The sequence below is a fragment of the Phodopus roborovskii genome, unplaced genomic scaffold (genome assembly GCF_943737965.1).
Source record: "Phodopus roborovskii unplaced genomic scaffold, PHOROB, whole genome shotgun sequence".
Taxonomy (NCBI): Eukaryota; Metazoa; Chordata; class Mammalia; order Rodentia; family Cricetidae; genus Phodopus; species Phodopus roborovskii.
The window spans coordinates 4,977,417-4,987,869 of record NW_026126485.1 but is presented as its reverse complement, the minus strand read 5'-3'; the positions used below and the strand labels follow the sequence as shown (position 1 = coordinate 4,987,869).

At 37.4% G+C, this 10,453-nt stretch overlaps 1 pseudogene; it reads right to left on the bottom strand.

Moving 5' to 3' along the window:
* Positions 1 to 2,775: 2,775 nt before the first annotated feature.
* On the bottom strand, positions 2,776 to 3,502 carry LOC127229947 (peptidyl-prolyl cis-trans isomerase A-like; annotated as a pseudogene).
* Positions 3,503 to 10,453: the final 6,951 nt, after the last annotated feature.

Sequence of the window (10,453 nt, the reverse complement as noted above, 5' to 3'; positions counted from 1 at the left end):
ATACATGGCAGAGAAAAGACACTTTTATCCTAAAACAAAGAGAAGAAGCCAATGAGGAGAGGAGCACATAACCCATGATCCCTGCTTCAAGGACAGTCCCCCCAGGGACATGAAGCCTTGCCACTAGACTCCATCTCTTAAAGTTCTTAATGCGTCCAAATGGCCATGCCTCCAAACACATGAGCCCTTAACTAGCACTCAACATTAATACTTCCACAATTACATACAACTTTAAATTCATCTATTTTTTTAAAAATTTTGATAACCCAGGATCTCATTAGTTATTCCTAAATTTATTTTCTAACTCAAAATTAAATGTCCTCTTTCTGGGAGGAGTATTTGATATAAAACCAAAATTTCATATTATACACACATAGAAAGATGTTCACGCAAACTGAGATATGTAAAACAAAAAAACTGTATGCCAAAGTTTCTTAAGTTGTGTCCCTTAAAAATCATCATATTAGACAAAAACATTCCCTCAAACCCATAGGGAAACCTAAATGCAAATCAAAGTAACATGAGATTCCATCTCACCCCAATTAAGAAAACAAATGACAATAAGTGGTAGCAAAGATATGGGGTGTTGGGGAAGTGCTTATCACTGAAGTGGGGTTGGAAATGGATATCCAGTGTCCTGTATCCCTGTGGAAGTTTTTCAAAAACCTGAAAATGTTATCTAACTGTACTACTCTTGGTTATATGCCAAATGACTTTGTCTTATCACAGAGATGCTCATGTATCATTGCCAGTGTATTCACAATATCCAGGAAATGGAACCATACTAGATGTATATCAACAGGTTAATGAATAATAAAAATGTGACTCACATAAAGAACAGAATTTTATGAAGCAATGGAGGAAAATTAAATCATAACATTTGTGGAAAACTTAATAGATCTAGAAATATAGGCTCCAAAAGACAAATACTATATATATTTTAATTTTTACAATTTTGTTGGAAAGCTTGAGTCATGAAACTAGAAATTGAACCATGAGAAAAGAAAAGAGATTACTTGTTTATTTTCGAGGTTACATTTTGAGTACAATCTTTTCTATTTCCTACCTCCAAACCCTTCAATAGATAACTCCCTGTTCCTGTTCCTCCTCAGATTTGTGTCTTCTTTTTTCATCAACTATTAATGCATGATATATGTATTTGTATATATGTATATATCCCTAAGTGCAACCTGTTGAGTCCATTTAATGTTACTCATTTGTATATTCCTTACTTTTACTTCTTTTTTAATTTTTAATAATATTTTATTCCATTTAATTATTTTGTACACAAAATGTACATATGTATATATATACACAAGTGTGTCGTGGCATAAATATAGAGCTCAGAGGACTATTTGTGGAATTCAGTTCTCTCTTTCTACCATGTTCAATCGGTCACAGTCTTGGGAGCAAACTCCTTTAATCCACACAGCCATCTCACCAGCCCAGAAACTCTTATTTCTTAATAAATATTTAAGAATGATCTTGTCTTGGTTTATTATGTTTAATTAAAGTTAATATTTTCCTTTGTTTACTAAAAATTTTAGTTGGAGAAAATATGTCAGCAAATACTTGTTTTTAATAGTGAAGCACTGAATTCTAGCAGCACTTGCTTTAGATGACCTGATTTTAATGCTGGTGCAGGAAACTGACATCTCAGATTAATTAGTAGGCCTTACTAACTCTGTTTCATCAATTCTATTCTTCAGTGTCATCTATAACTTTCTATCCCATGTGGTTTCCTGCAGCACTTCTAAAGATTTAATGCAAACTTTAACTTAAATGCTGAGTGCATGTATAAAATGGCTGCATTATAAAACAAAATGATAGGCACATGATGTGAAACACAAGATTCTCTCTGTGTGTCTCTCTCCTCTCCTTTTAGTTTCAGCCTTTGCATTTTTCTTTCCTTTATCGAAAACAGATTCTTTTCTCATACACTATATCCTGATTATAGTTTTCTTTTCCTCTACTTCTCCCAGCTTCCCCTTTCCCCTCCCCTCTGTCTCTCGTTGGAAAAGAACAAGCTTCTAAGAAATAAAATCGAAATATGTAAAATAAATATAAGATAAAATAGAAAACATCACATTGAAGTAGGACAAAGTAACCCAACAGAAAGAAAAAAACCTCAAAATAAAGCCACAAATATCAGAGACCCACTCATTCATAGTCTCAGAAGTCCCATAAAAAAACAAACACTGAACTAGAAGCCATAATGTATACCCAGAGGACCTGGTGCAGACCCATGTAGGCCCTGTGTTTGCTGCTTCAGTTTCTGTGAGTTTGTATGAGTTTTGATCATCTTGATGTATAAGGCCTTGTTCTCCTTCATCCCCTCTGGTTCTTACACTCTTTCTGCCTTCTCTGATGCAGGATTCCCTGAGCTCCATTTATAGCTGTGTGTTCCTAGGTCTCTCTTTATATGTAATGCCTGACTGTGGGTCTCTGTATTTGTTCCCATCTACTTCAGAAGGAAGCTTCTCTGATGATGGCTGAAGAAAGTACTCATCTATGAGTACTGCGGCATATGATTGGGGGTCATTTTCTCACTACTTTTAATATTTTAAAGGTATAAAATTTGGTTTTACAATAGGTTTCTTATCTATCTAGTGTCTGGTTCTTGCTCACCCAAGAAGTATTAGGTATAGGCTCTATCTTCTGGAGTGGCAAAGATGGAGGTTTCTGTTCTACCTGGTCCCGTAGCCATTTAGCCCTAAATAAACACACAGATGCAATATTAATTATTAAATTTTTGCCCTATAGCTTATGCTTCTTTTTTTTCTTACTTAGTTTTTATTCATAATCACAAACTTAACTCTGCAATCCAGCTAGACTTGGAGGGGAATGAGGAAAATATGGAACCCAAACAATTTCAGTGAGAGCAGAGATTACAGGGCATTGCGAGCAGATGGGGTGGGGGATGCTCTCCTGAGCTACAGAAGGAATGGTCTGGTGGGTAAGAAGCCTGCAAGTCAAAAGAATTAGAGTTGTCCACAGTCGGAAATGGTGATCTTCTTGCTGGTCTTGCCGTTCTTGGACCCGAAACGCTCCATGGCTTCCACAATGCCCATGCCTTCTTTCACCTTCCCAAAGACCACATGCTTGCCATCCATCCACTCATTCTTGGCGGTGCAGATAAAAAACTGGGAACCATTTGTGTTTGGCCAGCATTTGCCATGGACAAGATGCCAGGACCTGTATGCTTCAGGATGAAGTTCTCATCCTCAAATTTCTCTCCGTAAATGGACCGGCCGCCAGTGCCGTTATGGCGTTTGAAGTCACCACCCTGGCACATGAATCCAGGGATAATTCTGTGAAAGGAGGAACCCTTGTATCCAAATCCTTTCTCTCCAGTGCTCAGAGCACGAAAGTTTTCTGTTGTCTTTGGAACCTTGTCTGCAAATAGCTCAAAGGAGACATGGCCCAGGGGCTCGCCATTGGCCGTGATGTGGAAGAACACGGTGGGGTTGACCATGGCTGCAGGAAGAAGCGGCAAGGGACAGCGGCGTCTGCAAAGCCTAGCTTATGCTTCTTACTGGTCAACTCTCTCTTAATTATTAACCCATTTCTATTAAGCTGTTATTGTCACAATGTTGTGGCTTACTCATAATCTAGCCTCTTACTCCTTTGGTAGCATGGCTTCTCTCTTGGGGCCTCTCTCGGCCTTCCTCTTTCCAGAACTCTCTAGTAGCCTTGCCTATACTTCCTGCCTGGCTACTAGCCTATAAATGTTTTATTTAACAACCAATAAGAAAAACATATATACAGAAAAATATCTCCCATCAGAATGGTCCTTAATTAAAGCCAGAGGTGTGTTTGGAAGGTCGCATGGAAACTTAGTGCAGTGGGAACTTCCTAATATATACGAAGGCGGTCCTAATGAAATCTCCTTATAATGGGGGAGATGGCCATCTCTTGTCACCAAACAAAACTTCCAGTTCAGGGACTGGATTATATCTATTTGAGGTTTTTTTGCCAAAGGGGTCCCATGGAAATCCCCAAACAACCCAGGCTGTTGCCAAGACAAAGAGATCTTAATGGGGGAATAGTAAAAGTAATAAGGTAACAGAGTAAACACTTCATGAATGCAGACAGAAGCCTATGCTAGGAGGATGGGGGCCAGGCAGGAGGGAAACCACATAACAAAAGAGGAGGCTATTAATATTCTATAATATGCTGAATTTTGAAACTAAGAAAGAAAAGCTAGTGACAACTTTAAAAAATTGTTGCTTAACTTTGAATTTTTCATAGTAAAAATACATGTCTCTTCCTCCCCCCACCCTTGTTTTTTGTTTTGTTTTTGTTTTTGGTTTGTTTTGTTTGCTTTTTGAAACAGAGTTTTTCTGTATACACCTGACTGTCCTGGAACTTCCTCTGTACTCTATAGATGAGGATGGCCTTGAATTTAAAGATCCATCTGTCTTTGTATCCTGAATTCTGGGATTAAAGGCATTCCATACCATGCCTGGAGCATGTCTGTTTCTTAATTTCAAAGTTTATTTATTAATAACCATGAATTTAACATATGAAAAGTATTCATGTTTCTTCTTTCACTGCTCCCAAATTTTGTGTTTTCTAATAACATGTTCATTTATGTGAAAATGTTCACTAATATTTCTTGATCTGTCAATGTTAGAAATCACATGCTAGTGTTCTTTTAAATCTCATTTCCATATTAATGTGTGTATGTGTGACTGTGTTTGGGTATGTGCATGAGAGTGCAGGTACTCATAGAGGCCAGAAGCAGGCAGCTGATCCCCTAGAGCTGGGGTTCCAGACAGTTATGCGTATTCTGGCTAGAGTACTGGGAAACAAACTAAGATCTGCTGGAGCATGTCCTCTTACCCTGAGCCATATATCCAGCCTATATTTTTAGGCTTCTAGAAAGTGTGACAAGGCAATGTATGTGCCCATGATGTCTTCGTGTTCTTTAAACATTTCCAGATACATACTTGTGACAACTCAAATTAGAAGATATTACATCATTTATATGGTTAATATAAATTCAGCGTTTTGGTTATTTTTATGAGCTCAAATGGTAAAATCAACCAACTACATTCCCATATTGTAATTATATAAAAATTAATTCATAAAAAAGATTATAAAAATTTAAAAGGGGTTACAGCTAAAGCAGGTGCTGTAGGTATATGGTCCAGGTGAGCATTTTTCTACCTTATATTTATAGTTGTTCAAATTATAAAACTTTTGATGTATAGCTGAAACAGTATTTAAAGTGAGCTTTTTAATTTCATGAACTATCAAATTACCTTTCACATTTTCTGTTTGACTCAAGCTTTGTCGTCAGCTGACTGGTAGTAGCATCTGCTCTTCCATGGCAAATTTATTGCATGAATATAGTTTTGGCTAGGTGCCTCTTTCTTTCCTAAAGTCATTTGATTTCCCATGTGCAGTCCTTGCTGTTCAATCGGGAACCTGAGAATTATTTTTCTTTAACACTAAAATGAATTCTCTGGATTCATATCAAATATAGTAGCTATCTATTTGCTATCCACTTACTGATCTGAGGAAATACACCTGCAAGCTTTTTTCAAAGAAAAATTGGAAAGAAATCTAACCTCTGAATGAACTAGTAGTATTTATTTTCCATGTTTAATTTCCTTTGGAATTGAGTGCTCAGAATGATATGGTCTTAGAAAACAAAAGGTATTGATTATTTTGCATTTGATTTTGTAAATATCATGTTTAGCTACAACCAAGTTCTGAATTTTTGTTAGAATTCTAATATTGTTTTGTTATTTTCTGAAGCTTTGTGTCTCGTCCTTGTCATTTCTCCCACTCCTGTTTCCATTTCCTACACATTCAAATAGCCACAATTTTTTATAGTAATTAAGTGAATAATTGGTTTTGAAACAGTGGATGGAAGGATGACAGTTTTGAACATTTGCCTTTACTATTTAAACAAATACATTTCTGTGTCTTATGCTCAAAGAGACAAGCGCTTCAATAATTGTGCTTGAAAAATTGTATGAAAGGATGATCATCACAGAAAAAAACCATAGCTTTAGCTCTTAGACAAGGAGACAAGGTTAAAATAAGTATTATTTCAACACATATTTCAGGTAAACATTTGAACATTTTTTTTTTACCAAATTCTTCCTAAGGTACTTTACATTTCTGATGCCCAATTCCATTGCATCTCATTCATCTGCTTAATTATTTCATATAAGATTTTTATTCTTCAATAGTTTATATATTTTATTATAACTTGAAGTTTGTTCTTCAGATGTATATATTTCTCTACAAAATATGTAAATGTTAGAAGTGATGGATTACCCAACTGGAGAAATTGGGTTCTGAATAATTTTTACATGTCCATATGTGATGTACTGTCTTATGGATATGGCATGAAGACTTTAAAGTATTTCCATAGATGTTTTAATATAGTCATATTCCTGCTCCCATATTTGCCATAAAGGTATGGTTCAAGACACTTCTGTGTTGAAAAGCAGAGAGGTGTCAGAATTACAGGGCATAAAAATGTGACTCTACTGACATACTATATTTTTCCAATATTCAGCTCAGAGAAAAATGTCTCCAGGGAATCTGCCTTAGGAAACAATATGCGGCATAAAAGCAACTAGTGCCTTAAGGACATTTCTGGTCCCATACCTCACTGTCTGCTCATGGCCTTATGACACAAAGCAGTTCTGTAATTGCTACTGTTTTGGGAGATGGTAAAACCAGGGTTTTAGCTGATGGTACAGTTATAGTAATTTATAGATAGCTAGTAGAGCATTTGGAGATATGAAATTTTGCCTAACATTCAGAAATTGATCCATAAATAATGTGTTGCTCAACCCAGCTCTCCACAGATTTTAATCAATAGTACTGATTAATATTAAACTTTGAGGGGTAACTGGATGGCAACCAGCCCCAATTGACAATTTAGTGCAGATGACATCCATGGGAGCTGAAGAGGAAAAAGAATAAAAATGGTCCATGGAATGTTTTTGAGGTGTCAGAAACAGACATGGTCCACAAACAACCTAGCATAACACAGTGTTATTCCACCAAATATCAAAGGAGTCAGTATTTCCCTCCAAAATAAAGAAGAAAGACAATCCAAGCCAGGCATAATGACACATGCCTATAACCTCAATACTCAGGAATAAGAGACAGGAGATTTACCCTGAGTTAAAGCCATCCTGAATTGTATAATGAATTCCAGACCAACCTGCTCTATTAAGGAAAACTCATGTTTCAAAACAAGTGTGTGTGTGTGTGTGTGTGTGTGAGAGAGAGAGAGAGAGAGAGAGAGAGAGAGAGAGAGAGAAGAAAGGAGGAAGAAGGATCAAAGGAAGGAAGGAAAGAAGGATGGATGGATAAAACGAAGAAAGGAAAATGATACCCATTGTTAAAATTTGTGGGCATGCTCTGTTTCAGGGAAGAAACTCATGCATTTTACATCCAGTCTCCAGTCTGTTGCCCTCTCTAGATTAAAGATGGGGTCCCTTTTATAAGCTATAGAATCCCACAGAAGTCTCTGTGTATTACTGTCATTGGGGCCCATATGCCTGTCACTTGCACCGAAGTCTATAGATTCATAGACAACTTAGTCTCAGTTGTGACCCCAAAACTACTCATACACAGTGCTCCATACCCAAGACCTGCCTCCCACTATGCACATACAAAAGGACAGGTTTGCATAAACAGTACTGGAGAAAACAAATTGGCATGTGTGGGAAACGAAATTGGAATCCTATCTTTCACCATTCTCCCAAATGAGCATAAAATCAAGATTCTTAAATGTGATCCCAGAAACACTGAAATGATAATAGAGAAGACACATTTAGAAGCATTAGAAAAAAATTGGAAACTTAGCTTAGAAAGGCAGCAGAAACTAATGTAGAACTCTATAAAGAGCAGACCTGTGAGAGAAGCTTCCCCACCACACAGGGAATAGTCGAGGCAGCAGAGTAGGAAAGAGTGGTGATGAGCTATAAATCCAGAGAAGGGTTAACGTGCTGAACATTTGAAGAGTAGAAAAACATTCAACAATAAAACAATGTCCTGGTTTCCTTAAATGAACAAAGTACTTGAATAGATATTTGTCAGAAGACATACAAATGGCCAACAAGCACATTAAAACTGTTCAACATGACTAAATTCATGAACTACAACTCAAAATTACCTCAAGATGTCATTTCACCTTGGAATGGCTGCTATCAAAAGGCAGTAAATCCCAGGAGCAGTTGATAGAGAAGATGATCTCTTATACATTGTTGGAATCAGTTTAGGTTACTGAATACAGTATGACAAATAATATTGAGGTTCCTCAAAAGAGAGGAAAAAAATAGAAATATCAAAAAAATTCCAGCAACATTTGTAAACACAAAATGAGAATTGACAGAATTTTTCACTGAGGATTGAAGGTTCTGAATTGACATCAATATAGATAGTAATATATTAGCATATCTAGCCACAGAAATGGGTGAAATCTGTCATTTGTAGTAACATTGACGTTAAGAAGACAGTGTCATGTTATAATCTCAGTGAATAAAGATAAGAATCACATAATCTCACTCATTTGTGGATGCTTAAATGGAATCCAGGGCCACTAGGGAATGGAAGAAGTGGAGGTGGAAAAGCAAAAGGCGATAATGGGGTATGACTAAAGTTAGGAAACAAAGTGTCCACTATATACACCACAGCTGATAGAGGCAATGTCTGGATAAGTTGAAATGAAGTGATACTTAAAGAGATGAAAATGTTTATTACCATATTCTTACCAACACATATTATATGTGTTGACAGTCATAGCAAGGGATCACATAAGTAAGTAAATAAGTAAATACATGCACATTGTTAAAAATAAACAATTAAAAATAGAGTTAAAACAGGAAATTTTTCTCATGTTCTGAAAATTCCCCATTGCCATCTAGAACACAATCTTTCATATAAATCAACTAAAAATTGACTCCCCAACTAAGAATATATCATTTCAAAATAAAAAACTCAAGTTTCTAGTCTTAAATTCTAGGGCTTATGTCAAGGCAAGGAAACAAGAAGAGATATACAGTCTCAGGATTTCCTTTGGCTCTATGGAGATGACAATTTATCAAAATGCACACATGACTTTGATGATTTATTCATACTGAACCTCTAAACATTCCTACCATCTGAAATATATACCTCTTGTTGACAAGAAGAAAAAGTGCTAGGCAGAACTAATGGGCCTTAAGTGAATGGCTCTGCATAGGCTCTAGCTGTGGATTTACAGTCTGTCACAGGACCATTAGCACAGTTACCTGGGGTTGTTTATGGAGCCATTTACAGAGGAAAATTTCTATCCTCAGCATTGAACAGAGTCTATAATGTTAGTGAGTCTGTGCATTCACACCTATTCCCAGACTGGATGACAAAACCCCATGACTTCTCCCAACCTCAATCACTCAATCAGCATAATGATAAAGAACTAGTTAGTTTTAAAGATTTATTCTATTTCTAACTCTCTCTCTCTCTCTCTCTCTCTCTCTCTCTGTGTGTGTGTGTGTGTGTGTGTGTGTGTGTGTGTGTGTGTGTGTGTAGCACCTGTAGAGGCCAGAAGAATGCATCTGATTCCCCAGAACTGGAAATTATAGGTGATTTGGGCCATCCAATTTGGGTACTGAGATGAAACTCTGGGACCCTTGAATAGCAGTATGTGCTCAGAATCGATGAGAGATCTCCCTATCCCTAAAATAGCCATTTTGGCTATTTGGTAAGAATGATCATTTCCAGAAATGAAGATCAACACAAATGTTCATTAAAAGAATCAAAGTCCTATCTTAGACTATTTCAACCCTACTCTACACCCCCTGTTTCCTCTCCCCTTCCATCTTCCCCTAATCCCCACCTACCACCTTACTACCCCCCTTTGTCCCACTCCCCATCCACTCTCCAGGTAGAGTGAGGCCTTCCATGGGGGATCATCAAAGTCTATCATATCATTTAGGGCAGGGCCTAGACCTTCCCTGGTATATTTAGGCTGAGAGAGTATCCCTCCATGGGGGAATGGGCTCCCAAAGTCCATTCATGCATTATGAATAACTACTGGTTCTACCACAAGAGGCCCCATGGACTGCCCAGGCCCCATGTTCAGGGTGCCTGTTTCCGTCCTATGCTGGTTCCCCAGATGTCTGGCGGGGGTCCATGAGCTCCCACTTGCTCAGGTCAGCTGTTTCTGTGGGATTCCACAGCATGGTCTTGACCCTTTTGCTCATCATTCCTCCCTCTCTATAACTGAATTCAAGGAGTTTGGTTCAGGGCTTAGGTGTGGATCTCTGCTTCTGCTTCTATCAGGATGAAGGCTCTAGGATGTCATTTAAGGTAGTCATCAATCTCTTTATAGGAGAATGGCACTTAAAGTAGCCTCTCCACTATGTATTGCTTAGATTCTTAGTTGGGATCATCCGTGTGAATTTCTGGACATTTCCCTAGTGCCAGATTTCTC